Source organism: Topomyia yanbarensis, chromosome 1 (assembly GCF_030247195.1).
Source record: "Topomyia yanbarensis strain Yona2022 chromosome 1, ASM3024719v1, whole genome shotgun sequence".
NCBI lineage: Eukaryota > Metazoa > Arthropoda > Insecta > Diptera > Culicidae > Topomyia > Topomyia yanbarensis.
Genome location: NC_080670.1, coordinates 110,126,231 through 110,149,788, shown reverse-complemented (window position 1 = coordinate 110,149,788; position 23,558 = coordinate 110,126,231). Strand labels below are relative to the sequence as shown.

The 23,558-nt window shown below is 45.3% G+C and overlaps 1 protein-coding gene across 1 annotated transcript in view; it reads right to left on the bottom strand.

The window, feature by feature from the left end:
* LOC131694260 (syntaxin-binding protein 5) overlaps positions 1–23,558 on the bottom strand; it is a 2,823,745-nt gene that overhangs the window by 1,581,933 nt on the left and 1,218,254 nt on the right. The window lies entirely within an intron of this gene.

The window sequence follows — 23,558 nt, the reverse complement described above, 5'->3', positions numbered from 1 at the left end:
TGCGTCGGAGGCAGCGTACGGAGCCTGTATTTACGCACGGACAGTGAAGGTCAACACACAAGTGAAAGTGATGCTGTTAGTATCAAAGTCAAGGGTAGCACCGCTGAAGAAACGTATTATCCCTAGATTAGAATTATGTGCAGCTCAGCTTGGAGCTCGATTATCTTCAAGAGTTATGGCAGCGCTGAAAATGGAATGTGTACATATCTTCTATTGGACCGACTCTATGGTGGTTGTACATTGGCTTCGCGTACCGCCACATACCTGGAAAACCTTCGTTTCGAATCGCGTATCAAATATCAACACGTTGACGAATAATGCACTCTGGCAACATGTATCCGGAGCGGACAACCCAGCAGATCTGGTTTCTCGTGGGATGACCGTCCAGCGGTTTCTAATTAACAAGAAATGGATGCAAGGAGCCGGTTGGTTGGAAAGGGGAGAAGAAAATTGGCCAGAACAAATATTTTCGAGGGTAACTCTCACTGATGTGGAGATTGAGCGCAAAACTACCACACTTTTGATACAAAAACCACTACCGCTTAACCCTTTATTTACTCGATCGTCTTCGTACAATCGCCTACTGCGTACGACTGCCTACTGTTTGCGGTTTATTCGGTGTACAAGAAAGGAATCAAAACAATCTACCATTACACTTACTCCTAGTGAAATCGAACTGGCCTGGGACCGTTTAGTAAAAATCGTCCAAACCGAATGTTTTAAACCAGAACTTCTTCTCCTTAGAAAAGGAAAACCAGTTCTTAATAATTCCAGCCTGAAATTACTCAATCCTTTTGTAGATTCGTCGGGTATAATCCGGCTCAGACTGTCGACAGAGTCGTACACCACCAAACATCAAATTCTTTTGCCTGGGTTTCACCGTTTCACTCGAATGCTCTTGACATCTCATCACCTCAAACTTGTTCATGGAGGAATTTCACTAACACTTGGAGTAGTTCGGAATGAGTGTTGGCCTATAAACGGTAGAAGGGCTGTGCGTAGCATCATAAGAAATTGCTTTCGGTGCACTCGTGTCAATCCTAGCCCATTGAAACAACCCGTTGGACAGTTACCTCTTGCACGAATTACCCCAAGCCGCCCATTCGCATCAACTGGCGTTGACTATTGTGGCCCTGTATTTGTTAAGACTATCTTTCGTAAATGCGCTCCCACCAAAGCGTATATTGCCATATTTGTATGCTTTAGTACAAAGGCCGTACATATCGACCTGGTTGGAGATTTGTCCACAGCTTCATTTTTATCTGCTCTTCAACGCTTTGTGGCTAGACGAGGCAAACTCGATGCCATCTATTCGGATAATGCCACAAATTTTGTCGGTGCAAAAAATGAACTTCATGCTCTATACCAAATGCTCTCCAATACCACTGAAATCGATCGTATCGCTACCAGCCTCGCAATCGAGGGAATACAATGGCACATGATCCCCCCTCGTGCTCCCAACTGTGAAGGTCGCTAAAAAACGTACGAGGATTTAGTAACGATACTGACGCAGATTAAAGGAGCAATGAACTCACGACCGTTAGCGCCATTATCAGAAGATCCCAACGACGTGCAAGCTATCACTCCGAGCCATTTCTTAATTGGCTCATCGCTTCAATCCCTCCCTCACCCGGATTTGAAGGACGTTCCAGCAAATCGGTTGAGAAACAGGTACCAGATCATTCAACAGAAACAGCAACTGTTTTTGCACCACTGGAAGGTTGAATATTTGAAGAAGCTTCAACGACAGTCCACTGTCAACCCCGGACGGGTCCATTTCAAGGTCGGCCACGTAATGATTCTGCTGGATAACCTCCTGCCACAAGTGCGCTGGCCACTTGTCCGTATCGTGGAGCTGCATCCTGGAGCAGACTGCATAACGCGTATAGTCACAGTGCGCACATCAAACTCCGCTAGCGTATGACGGATCTCAATAGTAGCATGTCTGTAATAACATACGTACATGGAACTATTGAGAACCAGAGCTACAGGTCCAAAGCCCTGGTAAAGGAGGATGGTTGTGATGATCTGGGCCGAGATCACCACGTAAAGCAAGGTAGGGCATAACCCCAATTCCAAGGCGTGAAGCGACCCGTGCCGAGGGATGAGTGATCGAGGGGGTGAAAAAGATGCTCGATCGTTAACGGAGCCTGTGGGGTACCTGGGCAACCCCCACAGTAAGCGTCCCTTACCACGTTAATGCGGAGCTCTGGCGTGGCGGACATTTATACTCGCGCGACTCGTGGGTACTTACATGGAGAACAAAAATAAAAATAACAAACAGTCGGAGGTGCCAAACCCATTCGCTAGAGGTGGTTTGGCGAGGTCTCCCCCCCGTGGGGAGAGTAGTGGAGCGATGAGTGCTGCATCCGAAAGCACCAGTGACCCCCCAGCAGCGGTAGGCAATAGCCCTACCAATGCATCGGAGGGGCCAATATCTGCGATGCGCAAAGTAGCGAAGCAACTCGATTCTATAATCGACTTCGCTAGCGCAAAGCAGAATATAGCCAAGGAGTTGAAGTTGAGCCTCATGGAGCTCCGGAAAGCTGTTCGTGTCGCAAGACAGGAACAGCAGGCTTATGTTAAGAGGGTGGAAGGTCGGGAGAGGCCCGACAGAGAAACCCAGACAGTGGCCTCCAATAGGGAGGAAAGAGAGAAGGTCGATAGAGGTTCACAGACAGTGGCCTTTACCTTCTACGGAGCAGCCACGTCGATCGGAGCGGCGACCGAGTTCCCCTCGAAGGGAAAAGGAAAGGGCAATCGCAAGACGGCATCGAACGCGAAGCGCCCTAGGAAGTCGCCAGGCGAGGGTGCCAAAACCGACACCACTCGGCGTGCAACCGTCTTGGTCAAACGCCGTTTGGGCGAGGTAAGCGAGGGCGAGAGTGACCTCGCGGCGGAGAGCGATGGTACCAGCAACCCGGCACGACCGGGGCAGGGGGGCTCAAACCCCTGGACGCTGGTCACCAAGAAAAAGCCGGCACCGAAACCGGAGGTACCGCGGCCTGTGAAGAAGGCCAAGGACAGAGGCGAAGCCTTGTGGTTAAAAACCGACAAGGACAAATACGCCGATGTCCTTAAATCGATGAAGGCGGCCGAAAGCCTCTCGGCCCTTGGGCAGGATGTGCGTAGCGTAAGACGCACCAACACGGGAGAGATGCTTCTGGTGCTGAAGCGAGGCGCAAAATCAAGTGCAGTATACAAGGCCTTGGCCCAAGAGGTCCTTGGTGAGGGCGCCCAAATCAGGTCGCTAGGTGCGGAAACAACTCTCCAGTGCAAGCACTTGGACGAGTTCACGACTGCAGAAGACGTCGTCGCAGCCGTTAAGGAGCACTGCGACGTCACAATCGAGCGGGCCTCTGTGCGATTGAGAGGTGGACCCTCTGGCACCCAAGTAGCCTACCTCAGGCTACTGAATGCGGATGCCAAAAAGGTAACCGAGAAAGGGAAACTGAAGATCGGCTGGTCGGTATGCCCTATTAGTATACCCCAGCCGCCTTCAGTGGATAGGTGCTATCGGTGCCTTGAGTCCGGCCACAAAGCATACGAATGCAAAGGCATAGATAGGAGCAAACTATGTCGTCGCTGCGGCGAGGAGGGACATAAAGAGCGGGGGTGCACTAAGGCACACAAATGCCTTATCTGCACCGCTAAGAAGCAAGCCCATAAACATGCTATGGGCGGACCTTCGTGTCCCTTCGGCGAGTTAAATAAGAAGAAGCCGTGAAAGTCACACAGCTAAATCTTAACCATTGTGCAGCAGCCCAACAGCTGCTGTGGCAGTCGGTCTCGGAGTCGAGGACAGATGTCGCCCTCTTATCAGACCCGTACAGCATCCCTGCCGGCAACGGCAATTGGGTGTCGGACGGGTCTGGAATGGTGGCAATCTGTACAACGGGACGGTTCCCGGTTCAAGAGGTAATACACCCCTCCGCCGAGGGTGTGGCGATTGCCAAGATCAATGGTGTGTTCTATTGCAGCTGCTACGCCCCACCAAGGTGGCCAATAGAACAGTTCTACCAGATGATCGACAGGCTCTCGTCGGACCTAGTGGGCCGGAAACCGGTAGTAATAGCGGGAGACTTTAACGCTTGGGCAGTGGAGTGGGGCAGCCGCTGTACAAATAGCAGGGGTCAGGCGCTAATGGAAGCGCTTGCAAAACTCGATACTGTGCTAGCTAATAATGGCTCCGCTAGTACATTCCGTAGAAACGGAGTGGAGGCGTGGATTGATGTGACCTTTGCCAGCCCGAGTCTGGCTCCAGGCATGGAATGGAGGGTAGACGAAGGCTACACCCATAGCGATCATTTAGCAATCCGCTTTAAGATAAACTATGGTGTGCAGCATCCGAGGGCGGGAGATCCCTGTCAGGTACGCGGGTGGAAGTCCAATCACTTCGACAGCGAAGCTTTCACCGCGGCCCTGGGACTGGAGGCCAACACCGACAGTCTAAGCGGGGATGCGCTGGTAGCTGTTCTATCACGCGCGTGCGATGCCACTATGCCGAGAAAAACACTGCCAAGAAACGGTAGATGCCCGGTATACTGGTGGAGTGCCGAGATTGCAGCTCTACGGTCAGCCTGCCTCAGAGCTAGACGTAGGATGCAAAGAGCTCGCACCGAGGATGCAAGAGAGAACCGCCGTGAAGTGTTTCGAGCTGCGAAATTGGCCCTTAACAAGGCTATTAAGAGCAGCAAGAGAGCGTGTTTCGACAACCTGTGTGAGAGTGCCAACGCGAATCCGTGGGGTGACGCCTACCGGATTGTGATGGCCAAGACCAAAGGGGGCTCCTCACCCCCAGAACGGTCTCCGGACCGGTTGGCAACGATTATCGAAGGACTCTTTCCGTCTCGAGCCACAAGCCCCTGGCCACCTGCACTACGAGACAGTGCGGGCACGGTCGAAATGGTGGCTCCAGTGACGAATGAAGAACTACTCGCAGTGGCTAAATCCCTAGCAATGAACAAAGCTCCAGGGCCGGATGGAGTTCCAAACAACGCTCTCAAGGCAGCGATCATAGCGAACCCGAACATGTTCAGGCTAGCTATGCAGAGATGCCTTGACGAGTGCCGTTTCCCCGATAGATGGAAAAGGCAGAAACTGGTGCTGTTGCCGAAGCCCGGGAAGCCGCCAGGCGACCCATCGGCGTACAGCCCAATCTGTCTGATAGACACGACTGGCAAACTGCTTGAGAGGATCATCCTCAACAGGCCGTACGCGGAAGGTACGGACGGTCTGTCAAGCAACCAGTTTGGCTTTCGGAAGGGTAAGTCCACAGTGGACGCTCTCAACTCAGTGATAAATACTGCCGAGATAGCGATCCAACGAAAAAGGCGAGGTATTCGATACTGTGAGTTAGTGACACTTGACGTGAAGAACGCATTCAACAGCGCAAGCTGGGATGCCATCGCGCTCTCGTTACACCGGCTTAGCCTACCGGTGGGTCTGTACCGGATCCTGGAAAGCTACTTCCAAAACCGCGTACTGCTATACGAGACCGATGCCGGTCAGAAAAGGGTTCCGGTTACCGCCGGAGTCCCGCAGGGCTCGATCCTAGGTGCTATGGAACCTCATGTATGACGGGGTTCTGAGACTGAAGTTCCCTCCTGGGGTCAAGATCGTCGGCTTTGCTGACGACGTAACCTTGGAGGTCTACGGGGAGTCAATTCCTGAGGTAGAACTAACCGCAGAACACGCGATTAGCACGGTGGAGGAATGGATGAGCGCGAGAGGCCTGGAGCTCGCTCATCATAAGACGGAGGTAGTTATCGTCAACAACCGCAAGTCGGCACAACATGCAGTTATCCATGTGGGAGAAGTCGCGATCACTTCACAGCGAAGTCTGAAGTCTCTCGGAGTCATTATAGACGACAAGCTGACCTTCGGCAGCCATGTCGACTATACGTGCAAGAGAGCGTCGACTGCTGTTGCGGCACTATCGAGAATGATGTCCAACAGCTCAAAGGTGTGCGCCAGTAGACGTAGGTTACTGGCAGGCGTTGCCGTATCTATCCTCAGGTACGGCGGCCCGTCATGGTCAAGGGCACTGAGGGTAACCAGTTACCTACAGGAACTGGAGAGCACCTACCGCGTGATGTGCCTCAGAGTGATATCTGCCTACCGCACGGTATCACACGATGCATCCTGCGTGATAGCGAGCATGATGCCAGTCGGGCTGGTCATTCGGGAAGATGAGGAGTGCTTTGAGCTACGTGGAAATAGGGGAGCCCGCGAGCGCACCAGGGTGACCTCGGTCGCCAGATGGCAGCGTGAGTGGGACAACTCCTCGAAAGGTAGGTGGACCCACCGGCTGATACCTAGCACATCGAGCTGGGTGGGAAGACCCCATGGGGAAGTTCACTTCCACCTGACACAATTCCTGTCAGGCCATGGCTGTTTCCGTCACCTCCACAGGTTCGGGCACGCGGAGGTCCCAGTCTGCCCGGACTGCCCAGGTGTAGATGAAACTGCCGAACACATACTGTTCGTATGTCATCGGTTCGACGTCGAAAGAAGAGCAATGCTTGACGTCTGTGGCTGGGACACAACCCCTGATACCCTTATTCAGCAGATGTGTCAATCGGTGGAGAAGTGGAACGCAGTCTCGGCTGCTACCATCCAGATTGCCAGTAGGTTACAGGTAATCTGGCGAACCGAGCAACAGACGACGGGCACGGCTAACTAGTGATTGGTTAGCTGGAGCGAAAAAGGCCAAGCGCAAAAAAGAGAGTGAATGGTCTGTTCATGCCGAGGCAGGTTGGCGCAGCGAATGGCAACCGCGTAAGGGGTAAACCCAGCCACCCCGAAGCAAGACAGAAGAGTGAGTGTATAGGCGTATAAGTGGACTGCCTCATGCCAAGACGGGAGGGTCGTAGCGTAATATGTTGGAACTAAGCTATCGATGCCTCATGGCGTGGCAGAGGAGTGAAAGGGTGAGCATCCAAGTCAGTCTCACACTGCATGTTAAGGGTGAGCATAAAAGTCAGCCTCACAGGTTGGTAGAGGCTAGCACAAAAGTCAGCCTAGCAAGGAATGAAAAAGGTGAGCACACAAGTCAGCCTCGCATGGTATGTCAGAAGTGGGGCCTAAGAAAAATGTCCCACATGGGATGCCAGGGGGAGTGACAAAGGTACAATAGAGTGGCACGATCGAGAGTGATAGGGTGAGCACCCAAGTCAGCCTCACATGGTATGGGTAGGGCGAGCACAAAAGTAAGCCTAGCAAGGAATGAGTAAGGTGAGCATACAAGTCAGCCTCGCATGGAACGTAAAAGGTGAGCACAAAAGTCAGCCTCATGTGGGAGTGTTTGAGAGTGAATCAAAGTGCGATTGAGAGAGCACCCAAGTAAGCCTCATACAGGATGTATGAACGCGTGAGTGAGAGTGAATGAGTACATTTAGTACAGCCATCCCCCCAGAAGTAATACCGAGAGGTAGTTCCTGGGAGGAATGATGGCGGAGCCCAATGGAGTTTAGTCGGTATTAATGGCTGGTCACCATTCGAGTCCGACACGCCCCCAGTGCACCCCGTGCGGTAGATTGGACCCTACCAATAGCACGTGTACTGGGCTAGGACATAAAAGTCTTCTCCATTGTAAAAAAAAAAAAAAAAAACAGTGCGCACATCAACCGGTGCGACGCTGACGCGAGCAGTGACGAAGCTGTGACCGTTACCTACAATGGACGAGGAAGAATGAAACCGCGTAGCGATGTCATCCATACAATCAACATACAACTACTGCCCAGCGGAAGGACTCATCGGATCCGTAGTGAAGGAAGAAAATATTATGAATTGTAATGAATAATTTAAGTTAGATTTAGTGAAATGTTCCATTTCAGGTGGCCGGCCTATGTTAGCTTTAACCATTTTCACCCTAACATTTGTTTTTCAAATTTAAACTGTGGAAATTAGGTACATTCCACACGTATCGTGAACGCGCGAGAATGTGCGTTATCATTAACCGAACGAATAATCGGTTTGACCTTCACACCTTCTCTTTGTAATCGCTTCAATTGTTTAACTGATTATCAGTTTTTACGGTCTCTTTTCTTATTGCGACACTCAAACAGGCCGGTCACGCTTTATACATCCCGTATTGAAATCGAAATAAAGAGTTATTAATTAGTTTGAAGGCAATTTTGCAAAGTGAAGATAGAGTGTGTTTATCCAGATAAAATTACCAACGTATTACCAACGTCCAGCCCACTTACAACTAGACGAATCAGTTGATAAAACGATAAAACTATCTAGCAAGCAATGTAGATATAATTAGAATCAGTCAACAAACCACCGAGATAGGCATTTGAATTTAACATTCCAACTTTTATTCATTTTTTTCTATGTTCATATTTTCAATACAGCATATAAACAACACCTTTTGTACATTATATATATATATGTAATTAAATGGTAAGGTTTTTCATTAAAACCGCTACACGTGTAAACGATCCAAATAGTCAATGGACAAACATGGATTCACGCTTGAAGTCAGGTAGAAAACCCATCTATGACCGCATATCACATTCAAATTGTTATAACTTTCGATTCCGTCATTAAAATATTTTCAAAATTGCAAATGATATACTTGAATACTATATCTTTCGAATGTTAAGTACCAAATGAGTAGACAAATACTTTTTTGTTTGTAAATATCAGACCAAACCTGTGGGTGTTTGCTGGTATCCTTATTTTTTTATTTATTTATTTACTGGTCTTCGAGTTACTCGTACAGACAGTTCCTTAATTAATATTAATTCTATGTTTAAAGGTAGTCTTAGTAATGCTAAAATCATATTTGTCAACTACATTATTAAAATTACGACAGCATATATTGAACGGATTGTTTTGAAAAAAAAGAGTACGATACATCGGTAACCGAAAGAAATCAGTTCGTCTGGTGGGTCTAGGCGGTACGTTGAATCGGAGTTGGTTCAGCAACTCCGGGCTATCTATATTGTTTCCCAGAAGATCAAACGTTGCAGCATTATCCTCCGACTCCGAAGAGCCGTTGCAGCATTATCCTCCGACTTGCAAGAGTCGGCAAACGTAGAAGATTGCATCGATGTTCATAGGGCGGTAGACGAATAGGATCAGTCGACGGTAGTAACCGCAGAGCGAAACGAACAAAGTGACGCTGAATTCGTTCGACGCGGTTGATTTGTACAGCATGATAGGGTGCCCACACAAGTACACCGTATTCGGGAATGCTACGTACAAGTGCGCAGAAGAGCGATTTTAGGCAGTATACATTGTTGAATTGTTGCGTGTTTCTTTTGATGAACCCCAATACGGCCTTTGCTTTGGCTGTAGACATTGGAATGTGCTGCGCGAAACTCAATTTGCTATCGAGAAGAATGCCTAGATCCTTAACTGTGTTTACACGGTTAATAATGCTTGTTGACATTCTATAATCAAACGTTGTTAAGTGCCTGTTACGACAGAACAAGATCACATTACACTTTTGTACGTTTACTTCCATCCCGTTTAGTGTGCACCAATTTAGCAGCGAATTGATATCGGCTTGGACGGCACAGCAATCGACTGCCGAAGCAATTACACGAAAGAATTTCAGATCATCCGCGAACATGTACTTAGAGGACTGTATAGTGGAGCACAAATCGTTTACGAATAAAATAAACAGTAGCGGGCCTAGATGACTTCCCTGGGAAACACCCGACTCCATCGCAAACGGAGATGATCTCATTTCATCGATACGAACATACGCACAGCGTTCGGTAAGGTACGACAATATCCACCGTGTCAACCATTCAGGAAGTCCTGACAGCTATGAAACGTGTCATAAAACTTCAAATCGCCATATCTCTCGAATCTCTCGATGGATTATTTTGAAATTCACTGAGAAGATGCTTGGATACTATATTGTTCGAATGCCATATATAAGCACTTTTAGATATTTGAGTATAAAGGTAATGTCATTTGCGTACAAAATAAAAAGAAGAAGGCCTAAGTGGGAACCCTGGATTACGCCAGAGGTGACACGAATTGGTTCAGAAAGTATATTCTGAAAGCGAACTGTTTGTTCGCGTTTCGTTAAATATCATTCGAGCCATTGCAAGAGTTTCTTTTCCATGCCATATTTTTGCAGTTTGAAGAGTAATCAAGGTATGTCAATACGGTCGAATGCTTTACTAAAGTCTGTGTAGAGAGTTTCCACATGGTTGCCATTGTCCATTGCATTTACAGTGAATGTTACAAATTCTAAAAGGTTTCATGTTGTTGAGCGGCCTTTATAAAAGCCATGCTGTTTGCTTGTTATTTGATTTTTGATTTGCTGGAATATTTTGTCATTTACTAGTTTTTCAAATAATTTTGGAATGCATGAGATAATGTCAATCCCTCGATGGTTCGTATGTCTGATTTAGTACCTGATTTAAAAGTTGGCGCTAAAAAGGATGATTTCCATATTTCTGGGAATGTTCCTTTTTCAGTGACATGTTCAAAATACGGTGTAATGTTATATTGGGGCAATTCCGTCAGGTCCCGGTCCTTTTGATGCGTCTAGGTTTTTTAGTGCAGTGGTAATTTCGTGTTCAGATAGTTTGTGGACGGAAATGTCATTTGAAAATTCAGGTATAAATGAAAAGTAGTCGCAGTCAAGGAGTTTTTACTCTCAGGCGATACGATCCTTTCAGAAACGACAGCTAACAACATTTTTTACTAGTTCTGTCCATATGTTTGCTTGGATTTCAGTTGGTAAACAAAGTTGTTCGCTGTCATGTTTCTTCCCCGCAGCCTGCTGCACGCTTACCTCATTCCCCACCTATTCACTGCCAAAGACGAATCACCTTAGAACTCTAAGCACCTTGGTCGCGGTCGCGGTCTGTTTCGGAATATGAAGTATACACTTCTTGAAAGAATTTTCCAAATAAATTGCAACTGCAATGCGATTTACACCATAGTTAGTGATCACGTTCAAATTATATCTTCATATAAACTTGCAGTAAAAAGAGAACCCGTTAATTTGACTAAATCAATAATCAATCATGAAAAACTCAATAACGACTTCCAAAATTTCATAGAAAACATCGAGTTGATTGATGATGTAGATGTATGTCTTACAAATATCATTACAACCTACAATTCTTTACTTGCGGAAAACACTAGAACGGTCTCCAAAACTTTTAAATGTAAAGGCGTTTTTTGCCCCTGGATCAATTTCGATTTGTGGACACTGATTAGAATCAAAAGTAATTATCTGAAACGAGTAAAAAATAACCCCAATTATGAAAACCTCAAAGCTCTTCTGCAACACATAACTAAAAAAGTTAATGTAATGAAAAAGCGGTGCAAAAAGGCCTACTTTGAAAACCTTCTATCCAACACAACTCATTCAAAACTTTGGAAGAATATTAATACCATTTTTGGTCGTTCAAAGTCGGATGTTCCCATCAGCCTAATTTGCAACGATATCAGAGTCACTGAGACTAAAGAAGTATGTAATGTTTTCAACGAGTATTTCTCTAGCATTGGCAAAAATTTGGCTGACAATATTCCCACGAGTCCCAACTCAAATCCTATTACAAATATACAACACGTCCAAGAAACAATCTTCTTGCGTCCTGCAACCATAAACGAAGTGATCCTTTTGATTAAAGACCTCGAAAAAAATAACAGTTGTGGTCCTGATAAGATCCCCGCTAGTGTTCTTAAGAGTAACTGTACCGCTTTTGCAAACATCCTAACCAAAGCTTTTAATTTAATAATTCAAACCGGCAGGTACCCAGACTGTTTAAAAATAGTCCGAGTAATTCCAATTTTCAAAGCTGGTGATCCAAACCAACCTTGCAACTATAGACCAATTTCACCATTGTGCGTTTTCAATAAAATTCTTGAGAAATTGCTCATCACTCGACTACTCGAGTTTTTGAACAAACACAACATAATTTACAACTACCAGTATGGGTTCAGGCAGGGCTGCAGCACTTTAATTGCAATGACCGAACTAATTGACTCCATCATTAGTCAAATTGATAGCAAAAGAATTGTTGGTGCCCTTTTTCTGGACCTAAAAAAAGCATTCGATACTCTGGATCACTCAATCCTGTTTAAGAAGTTAGAATGCTATGGTATCAGGGGATTACCAAATCATATTATTCGTAGCTATCTGTCGTATAGGAACCAATTCGAATCTATTGGAGACTCGTGTAGCTCTTATAGACCAATAGAAATAGGAGTGCCCCAAGGCAGTAATATTGGGCCACTGTTATTTTTATTGTATATCAATGACCTAGGTAGACTCGGGTTAAAAGGGACTCCTCGTCTTTTCGCGGATGACACAGCGTTGTTCTACCCGAACAACAACTGCCTGGATATTGTACGCGACATTGAATCGGATTTAAAAACACTAACGACGTATTTCAACGAAAACCTTCTTTCCTTGAACCTATCAAAAACTAAATATATGCTGTTTCGTTCATCTAGAAGAGTTATAGGCGTGCATCCAGACCCAAGAATGGGACAGTCTGTAATTCAGGAAACTAACTGCTTCAAATATTTAGGACTTCACTTAGACCCCACACTCTCCTGGATTGAGCATATAACATCTATAGAGAGAAAAGTTGCATCGTTATGTGGGGCTATGCGTAAAGTATGCTCTTTTGTTCCCCAGCATGTACTTCTAAAATTTTATTATGCGTACATCCACTCATTGCTGAACTACCTTGTATCTGTGTGGGGCCGTGCCAGTATCTCGAATCTGAAAAAGCTACAAACGCTTCAAAACAGATGTCTTAAAATTATTTATAAAAAACCATTTATGTACCCTACTATTTTGTTATACAATAATAATGCCCATAACATTTTACCTTTGCTTGGGTTGACTAACTACCAAACAATAATATACATCCACAATGCTTTGCATAATACTATTGCTCATAACAATCTAGAATTTACAACAGGCATTCGAGCTCACAGCACTAGACAAGCCAATCATTTATTATACTCCAGAGTATCCACAAACCTTGGTCAAAGACGCATTTCTTTCATCGGACCTAAGTTATTCAACCAGCTTCCTACTGATTTAAAGCAAATAACATGTCGCACTCGTTTCCAAGCAAAATTGAAACTAATTTTAAAAAATAAAATAGGAGAATTTTTAATTTAAACTTCGTTCACCACCAATCGAGCTTATTCCTTTAGCTATAATTGGTGAACATTTTTTTTAATAAAAACAATTGATAAATGCATTTTTTCTAGCAATTAGTAATAAATAAATTTAAATTATTATGAGCTTCCTGCAAAGCTACGATGGGACCCTTAAAAGGATTCTTTTCCGCTGGGTACTCGCCGTAGCTTCTCAAATTTTGTGTTTTGTCGGTCTCGTATTGTTTTTTTTTGTTCTCAGCGTTTCCGCGATTCGTAACTTTGTTTTGTTGTGCTGACCTTTTTTTGTACGCTGAGAACTGATGTGTCCACTACCAGGGGACTCCGTTTGTGAGCTTTTTGGTGTGGGGGTAAGAGGCGGGCTATTTAAAAAAAAAATCAGTACTGTTATTTCCTACATGTCCGTCAAAATGCATTTGGGATGGAAAGTTCCTACTTTTCAATTTAGTTTTCACGTAATTGAAGAATTTGTTTGGTCAAGTCTTGATTTCATTCTCGATTTTATGATTATATTCTTCATGTGCAGTGTTAATGGCTATGCCGAGTTGGGAACAAATGTCCAAATCATTTTGGTTGATTTTCTATGCTATTTTTTTCTTGTAAATTTTATGTGTCTTTTGTTTTCTATTTTTCGGGTTTTTCAGATGTTGGTTGAACCACAAAGGCTGTTGACACACACAGTTCTTGTTCTTTTTTACAGGTACTGTTCCGGAGATTAAATTCGCTACAATTAAATAGAATTTAGTCACTGCTTCGTTGACATTTTCTTCTATACTCAATACAGTTTGCCAATTTATTCTACATAGTCTACTTTTGACTTCTTTAAAGTCGGTTTTATTGTATTCCGGCACTTCCTCATGCTCCAAGTCAAGGACTTTTTATTCTCAGGTGATACGATCCTCAAAAATTCCGATCAGCCATGTTGGTTTTAGAAACGACAGCTAGCAACATTGTTTACTAGGTCTCTCCATATGTTTGCTTGGATTTCAGTTGGTAAACAACGTTGTTCGCTGTCATTTATCTTCCCCGCAGCCTGCTGCACGCTTACCTCACTCTTCACCTACTTACTGCCAAAGACGAATCTCCTTAGAACTCTAAGCACCTTGCTCCAAGTCGTGCGGGGAAGAGTTTTGACGAATAAAATTGAATATTCGATTGCTGTGTGAAATACTTCATTTTTCCATAATGGAGTTAAAGATGCTTTAACACAGAAGTCTTGAGTGCAGTTCGTGAATAAGAGGTCTAAATATGAATTTTGTTTATTTTTTACATGGTTGATTTGGTGGTAGCTCTTCAGCGAGACTAGGATGGAATTCTGACATTTGTTTTCTTTCAATGAAGGTTTCGGTTGACATCTCGTCTAAAAATTCTTTCGCTGCGAGGCTACATGGTGATTTGCTATTTCGTATTTCTTCTATGTGTGATTCCATGACGTCAATTTTGGACTCTATATAAGTAAAAGCCTTTTCGAAGCGTTGTTCGGCATTTTTCGCGAATTGATGATCCGCTTAGTTGATGTCAACCAGAAGAGAGTAATTTTCATGCTCATTTTGAAGTTATGACATAGATTGATTATTTTAGTAGCGGAATTGCAGGTCGTAAGGTTAGAGTATTTTATGTCAGCCTTCAATTCATTAACACAGAAGTCTTCAGTGCAGTTCGTGAATTAGAGGTATAAATATGAATTTTGTTTATTTTTTACATGGTTGACTTGGTGCAGGCTAAATTCTGATATTTCGTCAAATAAGTATTGAAGTGTTTCATTTTCGCCTACAACTGGAAGTAAGATAGATTCGTTTTCAATGTCTACGATGAAGTTGGTGTTGCGTTGATTGAAGTCGCCATAAATATGCAGTTTCACTTCAGATTCCATGTTTGACATAGATTCTACAGTTTGAAAAAATAGCTCAAATGATTTTCAGGTGGAAAATACACATAAGAGAATATGTGTACTTCTCCTGATATTACTGCCTTTGTCCTTATATGTTCAAATTCTATGTGTTTCGTGGTTTCTATTGCTTCTGAAGGAAAGTCTGCATTTATGGCTATGAGGGCACCTCCCCCAGACTTTTTCTGACAAAGAGACAAATTACGATCATGCTGGAATACATTAAATTGATTTCCAAAAATTTCTTCGCTTCTTACGCTTACATATCAGCTAGTTTCTGTTTCAAGAATTATATGAAAAGAGCATTAAATTATTTTTTGATGGATTTCCTCAATTTTCGCTGAGGTTTTCATTCGATTAAAATTTTGGCAATAGACTAAAATTTCAATCGAATTCTGTTGGGGATGCGAAGAAGTTTTTGGAATATTTAAATTACTTACATTTATATTTTTATTTATTTATTAACAGATTAAGGCCGAAGTGGCCTGTGCCGTATACAAAAGATTCCTCCATTCCACTCGGTCCATGGCGGCGTGTCGCCAGCCACGCAGTCTGTGAAGGGTCCGCAAATCGTCTTCCACCTGGTCGATCCATCGTGCTCGCTGCGCGCCACGTCTTCTTGTACCGGTCGGATTGCAATTGAGAACCGTTTTCACCGGGCTATTGTCCGACATTCTGGCTACGTGCCCGGCCCACCGTAGTCGTCCGATTTTCGCGGTATGACAGATGGGCGGCTCCCCCAACAGCTGATGCAACTCATGGTTCATTCGCCGTCTCCATGTGCCGTCTTCCATCTGCGCTCCACCGTAGATGGTACGCAGCACTTTCCGTTCGAAGACACCAAGTGCGCGTTGGTCCTCCACGAGCATGGTCCAGGTCTCGTGCCCGTAGAGAACTACCGGTCTAATCAGCGTCTTGTCGATGGTCAACTTCGTACGACGGCGAACTCTGTTCGACCGAAGTGTCTTGCGGAGGCCAAAGTAAGCACGATTTCCTGCCACGATGCGTCTACGAATCTCTCTGCTGGTATCATTGTCGGGGGTCACCAGTGAGCCCAAGTACACGAACTCTTCGACCACCTCGATTTCGTCGCCACCGATGCAAACTCGAAGTGGGCGGTTCTCATTCTCTTCTCGTGAACCTCTTCCTATCATGTACTTTGTCTTCGACGTGTTGATGGCAAGTCCGACGCGCTTGGCTTCTCTTTTCAGTCTGATGTAGGCTTCCACAATCTTCTCAAAGTTTCGTGCAATAATATCAACGTCATCGGCGAAGCCAAGTAGCTGAACGGACTTTGTGAAAATCGTACCACTCGTGTCGATCCCTGCTCTTCTTATTACACCTTCCAGCGCGATGTTGAATAACAGACACGAGAGACCATCACCTTGCCGTAACCCTCTGCGTGATTCGAAGGGACTCGAGAGCGTCCCTGAGACACGTACTACGCACATCACCCGATCCATGGTCGCCTTCACTAATCGCGTCAGTTTGTCCGGGAATCCGTACTCGTGCATAATCTGCCATAGCTGATCTCGATCGATAGTGTCGTATGCGGCTGTGAAGTCGATGAACAAATGATGTGTGGGCACATTGTACTCGTGGCATTTCTGCAGTACTTGACGAAGAGCGAACACCTGGTCCGTGGTAGATCGTTCGCTCATGAAACCCGCCTGGTACTGCCCCACGAACTCTCTTGCAATTGGTGATAGTCGACGGCATAGTATTTGGGAGAGTACCTTGTAGGCGGCGTTCAGCAGGGTGATTGCTCGGTCATTACAGCAATCCAGCTTGTCGCCCTTTTTGTAGATAGGACACACGACACCTTCCATCCACTCCTCCGGTAAAATCTCCTCCTCCCAAATCTTGGTAATTACCCAGTGCAGCTGCAGTGGCGCGCTACCGTGTTTTAGTAGCTCGCTTGGTATTTGATCAACCCCTGCGGCTTTATTATTTTTGAGCCGGCTAATCTCCTCCTGGATTTCTTGGAGATCCGGAGCCGGTAGTGTAATGTCTTCCGCGCGTGCTCCCAGGTGCGTTACCGTGCCATCCTCGTCGTCTGCTGCATCGCCGTTCAGGTGTTCTTCGTAGTACTGCTGCCACCTCTGGATCACCTCACACTGGTCCGTGAGAAGATTCCCGTTTGTATCTCTGCACATGTCGGCCTGTGGTACGTGGCCCTGCGCGAGCGGTTCAACTTCTCGTAGAATTTTCGTGTGTCTTTAGCGCGGTACAGCTGCTCCATCGCTTCGCGATCTCGGTCTTCCTGCTGGCGCTTTTTGGTCCGGAAAACCGAGTTCTGCCTGTTCCGTGCCTGTTTATATCGCGCCTCATTCGCCCTCGTGCGGTGTTGCAGCATTCTCGCCCATGCTGCATTCTTCTCTTCGACTAACTGCTCGCATTCGCCGTCGTACCAGTCGCTTCTTCGGTCCGGGCCCACCGTACCTAGTGCAGTGGCTGCGATGCTACCTATGGCAGATCGGATATCTCTCCAGCCATCTTCAAGGGCAACTGCTCCTAGCTGCTCTTCCGTTGGTAGTGCCACTTCCAACTGCTGCGCGTATTCTTGAGCCACTCTGCCTTCTTGTAGCCGCTCGATGTTTAGCCGCGGCGTTCGGCTTCGACGAGAGCTATGCACTGTCGAAAGTTTTGAGCGCAAGCATACTGCAACCAGGTGGTGGTCCGAATCTATATTCGCACTGCGATTAGTGCGGACGTTTGTGATGTCCGAGAAGAATCTACGATTAGAACGTGGTCGATTTGATTTTTTGTTACTTGGTCCGGTGATCTCCAGGTGACTTTGTGGATATCTTTGCGAGGGAAGAAGGTGCTTCGGATTACCATTCCACGGGAGGCTGCGAAGTTCACACATCGTTGGCCGTTGTCATTTGATACGGAATGCAGGCTGTTAGGCCCGATCACCGGTCTGTACATTGCCTCCCTTCCTACGTGTGCGTTCATGTCGCCGATGACAATTTTCACGTCTCGCAGAGGGCAACCGTCGTATGTCTGCTCCAGCTGCATGTAGAACGCTTCTTTCTCGTCGTCGGGTCTCCCTTCGTGTGGGCAGTGCACGTTGATGATGCTGTAGTTGAAGAAACGGCCTTTGATCCTCAACTTGCACATCCTTGCGTCGTCGTAGATTATCCTGTCACATCCTGCGAAGCCGAGCGATCTGCAGTTCCATGTTCCGAGTTTCCAATCGTGATCCTTTATTCGTCGCCTGGGTCGTTGCCGATTGTTCTGGGTCGTATTCTCTTCTGTATTGTTCGTTATGTGGGTTTTTAAGGGGCGGCTTATAGGGCCTACGCCAACCACCTGTCTCGCCGGTGGGCCATCGTGCCAGGACTGCTTAAGATCCCACCTGGACACCAGGACAGGTTTACACCTTCCGAAGAAGGGTAACCCCCCCTTCCCTGTCAGCATACGACCAAAGTTCCCACCGGGGTTGGTTACCCGATCTTCACTAAGGTTACTCGTATCCCAGTCGACGCCACGGGGAGGCCAGGGCTAGGAGTTACTGGGCAGGAAGCTAAGGACCGCAAGTGGGGTCTATTTTATGCCTTCAGGTACAAGAGGCTTACGCACTGCCCAGTCATTGCCGACTTACATTTATATCTTCGTCCTTTATAGAGGGCGTCGTTATTTCCAAAAATTCGACGTTCCAAATTTATAGGTAGCTTCGCGGAGTTGTTGAAGGCGGTGAGTTCTTTCGCTTGACAAAAATTTTCCATAAGAGTCAAGGTCTGCTGCTGCTTCCTCTGGGTTCAGTCCATATTCCTGATAGACTTCGATGCGCAGGAGATGGTCGGGTGCGGTCGGTAGTCCTTCGGATGCGAGCGTCATTTTGTTGCTGGTTGGCGTCATTCCTTCCACACAAATAGATGGTTGTTGGTCCTTCATATATGCCAGGTATAGGCGTACAATATTCATTATTTTTGGTTCGCGAAGTCTGGTCTTTAAGAAGCGACCGTCGCCATTCGTTGATTGTGACGTGAGGCGTACAATAGGAGGGCGCATGGGGTCCAGTTCAAATTGGCTGTCTATGTTCGAATGTTCAGATGTGGTTAGCAATATGTTTATATTATTTTCGCCAACGGTAGGTGTCCTTTCAATTCTATAAGAGATAATTGTGTCTCCCTTATGAAAATTTATAAATGTTGAAGTAATATTTTTATTTGGAGGTCCAGAAAATTGAATACGTGCTGCGGCCAGTAGGTCCTTGTCCAAAGGCAACTTGGTGATTTTATCGTTAATGTTGAAATTCTGATTATTTTGGTTAATGTTAATATTCTGACTGTTATTGCTGTTGCTGTTGTTGGAGTTGCTGTAGTTGTTATTATTGTTGTTATTGATGTTCCTGTTACTATGGTATTGGTGTAGTTTTTTATGTTGCTAAAGTTGCGGTTGTCTTTATTGTTCCTATTATTGTTGTTGTTGTTGATGTTGTTTGTATTATTCCTTATTCGTCTGCGATTTGCCTTCTCAGTTTCTTTTTCTTGTAGGCGTCGTTTACGTTGTCGGGAGTCATATTCACTCCAGTCGCGTTTCCATATTTTTTTGGCTCCAATGAAGTGCCAACCAGATGTAGGTTCAGAGTTAATTTCGCTTTCCGCCGCTGGTTGTGGTTGTGTCGGCATGGCGTCTAGCTCTTCAGCGATACTGGGATGAAATGCTGACATTTATTTTCTCTCAAGGTTTCGGTTGACAATGCCTTCATCTCGACCAAAAATTCTTTCACTGCGATGCTACATGGTGATTTGCTATTTCGTATTTCTTCTATGTGTGATTCCATGACGTCAATTTTGGACGCTATATAAGTAAAAGCCTTTTCGAAGCGTTGTTCGGCATTTTTCGCGAATTGATGATTCGCTTTGTTGGTTTCAGCCAGAAGAGAGTCATTTTCATGCTCATTTAGAATACGATTGATTATTTTAGTAGCGGAATTGTAGGTCGTAATGTTTGAGTTTTTTATGTCAGCCTTCAATTCTGCAAACAGATATTCTATGTTGTCCAGTGTTTCATGGGTGACTTTTTTATTTTTAATATACGCATATAGTGCGTCATTTGCTTCAATTTGCGCTTTTACAGTGATGTTTAATTCGTGCTGCTGCTTCATAAGCATTCGTAATTATATATTTTCATTCGGCTGTTCTGTGAATTCGGCTCGGCATTCAATGCAAAGAGGTAGCATGAACGTCCGTAGCAGCTCTTCGCTATTTCGTTGGATCTCCACACAAGTAGCATGAAAGCTTCTTCGGCATGTACCAGCACATTTCCACTGGTGCTTGTTTTTTATTCATTTAGTTTATTTGATAGGCACAAATGCGTTAGCTTGGCGGTACCAAATTCTTTTGTTTTTACATTTTGGATATTTCAAAACTAGGAGGTTACAATGTTGAAATATTTTTTTTGAAAGAGAAAAATTTTACAGCTATCTTAAGACTAGAAATAAGATTCTATATACAAGAGAGGGGGCAAAGATTTTTTTTTTAAATTTAAAACAAGGAATTCAATAGTAATAGTTTTTTAGGAAATATTTACAGTTATCTTAAAACTAACAATATAGTTTGGTACACAAAAGGGGGAACAAATATTTATGAGAAAATTCACAGGTGTTTTAAAACTAGGGATACAATTCTATTTACAAGATGGGGGACAATAGTTTTAACAAAGAGGTAAAATTACAACTATCTTAAAACTAGGAATACAGAATACAAATTTGAACTTTTTTAGCGGAGACTTATGCTTAGTCAAGATATTCAGAGGGGGGCTGTAGAAGCAGTTGTATCAAGGACAGGAGAGAGAAAGCGTAGATGGTGACCGGGAGAGAAGAGCAAAACTTGCAACTTTCGGGCAAATGGGAGATCAGCGAAACAAATTAGCGCCTCAGTCTAGCAGGTCGGATTGGCGGATGGTATTCTTCGGACCCGCGGGGAATCCTCCAAAAGTCATCGGACCTCGAGTCGCTCTCGCTTCAGTTTCCGTAGTGGTAAGTCTGGTGCAGTCTGGAGCTGATCGGTCCCACAAGGCAGGAGAAAACTTCTAAAACAAGAAATAAAAAGATAGGGGCTAAATTGGGATATTTATCGTTGTTATGAAAGTATTAATAAGGGACATATAGGAGAAATCACGATTTGCCAGCATATCTCGGACTGGGACATTGGGTGGTCTACCTCGGGCCCGAAGGGAATCCTTTAACTGTGACCTGGCGTCCAAGTACCCGGCGCATACCCAGACAACGTGCTCGATGTCGTGATAGCCCTCGTCACAAGCGCACAGACTACTCTCCGCAAGCCCAATACGCCGCAAATGCGCATCTAAGGTGTAGTGGTTGGACATAAGTCGGGACATTACACGAATAAAATCCCGACCCACATCCATCCCCCCGAACCAAGGCTTCGTTGATACCTTTGGGATAATGGAATGTAGCCATCGTCCAAGTTCACCATTGCTCCACGAGGTTTGTCAACTGTTGAGTGTCCTCTGACGACAAATACTAAAAAATTCGTTGAAGCAGATTGGTCTTTCGTATATGTCACCATTTAATGCGCCCACCTTTGCTAATGAGTCGGCCTTTTCATTGCCCGGGATAGAGCAATGAGAGGGGACCCAAACAAAGGTAATTTGATAAGATTTTTCAGATAACGTACACAAGGACTCCCGTATCTTCCCCAGAAAATATGTGATTGCTTTTTGGGCTTCATCGCACGAAGAGCCTCAAAATGTCCGAAATGATGAAGTAGTGATCTGTGGGCAGAGTGTCGATGATCCCAAGGGTGTACTGAATTGCAGCTAACTCTGCGAAGTAAACTGAAGCGGGATCATTGAGCTTGAATGAAGCGGTGATAGCATTGTTGAAAATACCGAAGCCAGTGGACCCATCGAGATTTGATCCGTCAGTGTAGAACATTTTGACACAGTCGACTTCTCGGAATTTATTATAAAATATATTGGGGATCACTTGCGGGCGTATATGGTCCGGGATACCACGAATCTCTTCCTTCATGGATGTGTCGAATAATACAGTAGAATCAGAAGTATCTAGGAAACGAACACGGTTGGGAGTATATGACGAAGGATTAATGCACTGTGTCATGTAGTCGAAGTACAAGGACATAAATCGGGTTTGAGAATTGAGCTCGACGAGCCTCTCGAAGTTTTCAATCACCAACGGGTTCAGAATGTCGCATCGGATGAGCAATCGATATGAGAGTTCCCAAAATCGGTTTTTTAGCGGAAGAACGCCCGCCAGCACTTCGAGACTCATCGTATGGGTCGAGTGCATGCAACCCAAGGCAATGCGCAAGCAACGATACTGGATTCTCTCCAGTTTGATGAAGTGTATGTTCGCAGCGGAGCGGAAACAGAAACACCCGTACTCCATCACCGACAATATCGTTGTTTGGTACAGCCTGATTAGGTCTCCTGGGTGGGCACCCCACCATGTTCCAGTTATTGTCCGGAGAAAATTGATCCTTTGTTGGCATTTCTGTTTCAGATACCTAATGTGACATCCCCAGGTACCTTTAGAGTCGAACCAGACCCCGAGATATTTAAATGTGAAAACCTGGTTGATCGTTGCACCCATTAATAGAAGCTGGAGTTGCGCCGGCTCACGCTTCCTAGAAAAAACAACCAACTCAGTTTTCTCCGTGGAGAACTCAATACCCAGCTGAAGAGCCCAAGCAGACAAATTATCCAAGGTATTTTGTAATGGTCCTTGCAAGTCGGCAGCTTTGGGCCCTGTAACCACGCCGTCGTCTGCAAGTTGCCTTAGCGTGCATGAATTGGGAAGACAATCGTCAATGTCATTCACGTAGAAATTGTAGAGCAGGGGACTTAGACATGAGCCCTGGGGAAGACCCATGTAGCTAAATCGCGATGTTGTTAAATCGCCATGCGAAAAGTGCATGTGCTTTTCAGACAACAGGTTTAGCAAAAAGTTATTTAAAATTGGCGAAAGACCATGCTGGTGCAGCTTCTCTGACATAATGTTGACAGAAACTGAGTCAAAACCCCCTTAATATCCAAGAAGACTGATGCCATCTGTTCTTTGTTAGCATAGGCCATTTGGATTTCTGTAGAGAGCAACGCAAGGCAATCGTTCGTCCCTTTGCCTTTGCGGAAGCCAAATTGTGTATCTGACAGTAAGCCATTTGCTTCAACCCAATTGTCGAGGCGAAACAAGATCATTTTCTCGAACAACTTCCGAATACAGGACAGCATTGCAATCGGTCGATACGAGTTGTGGTCGGAGGCTGGTTTTCTGGTTTTTGGATGGCGATGACCTTCACTTGCTTCCAGTCATGAGGGACAATGTTACCCTCAAGAAACTTGTAAAATAAATTCAACAAGCGCCTTTTTGCAGTGTCAGGCAGATTCTTCAGCAAGTTGAATTTGATTCTGTCTAACCCTGGGGTGTTATTGTTGCATGATAAGAGAACAAGTGAGAACTCCACCATCGAAAACGGTGTTTCGTTCGCGGTATCGTGAGGAGACGCTGCGCGGCACGTTTTCTGTACCGGGACAGAGTCCGGACAGATCTTCG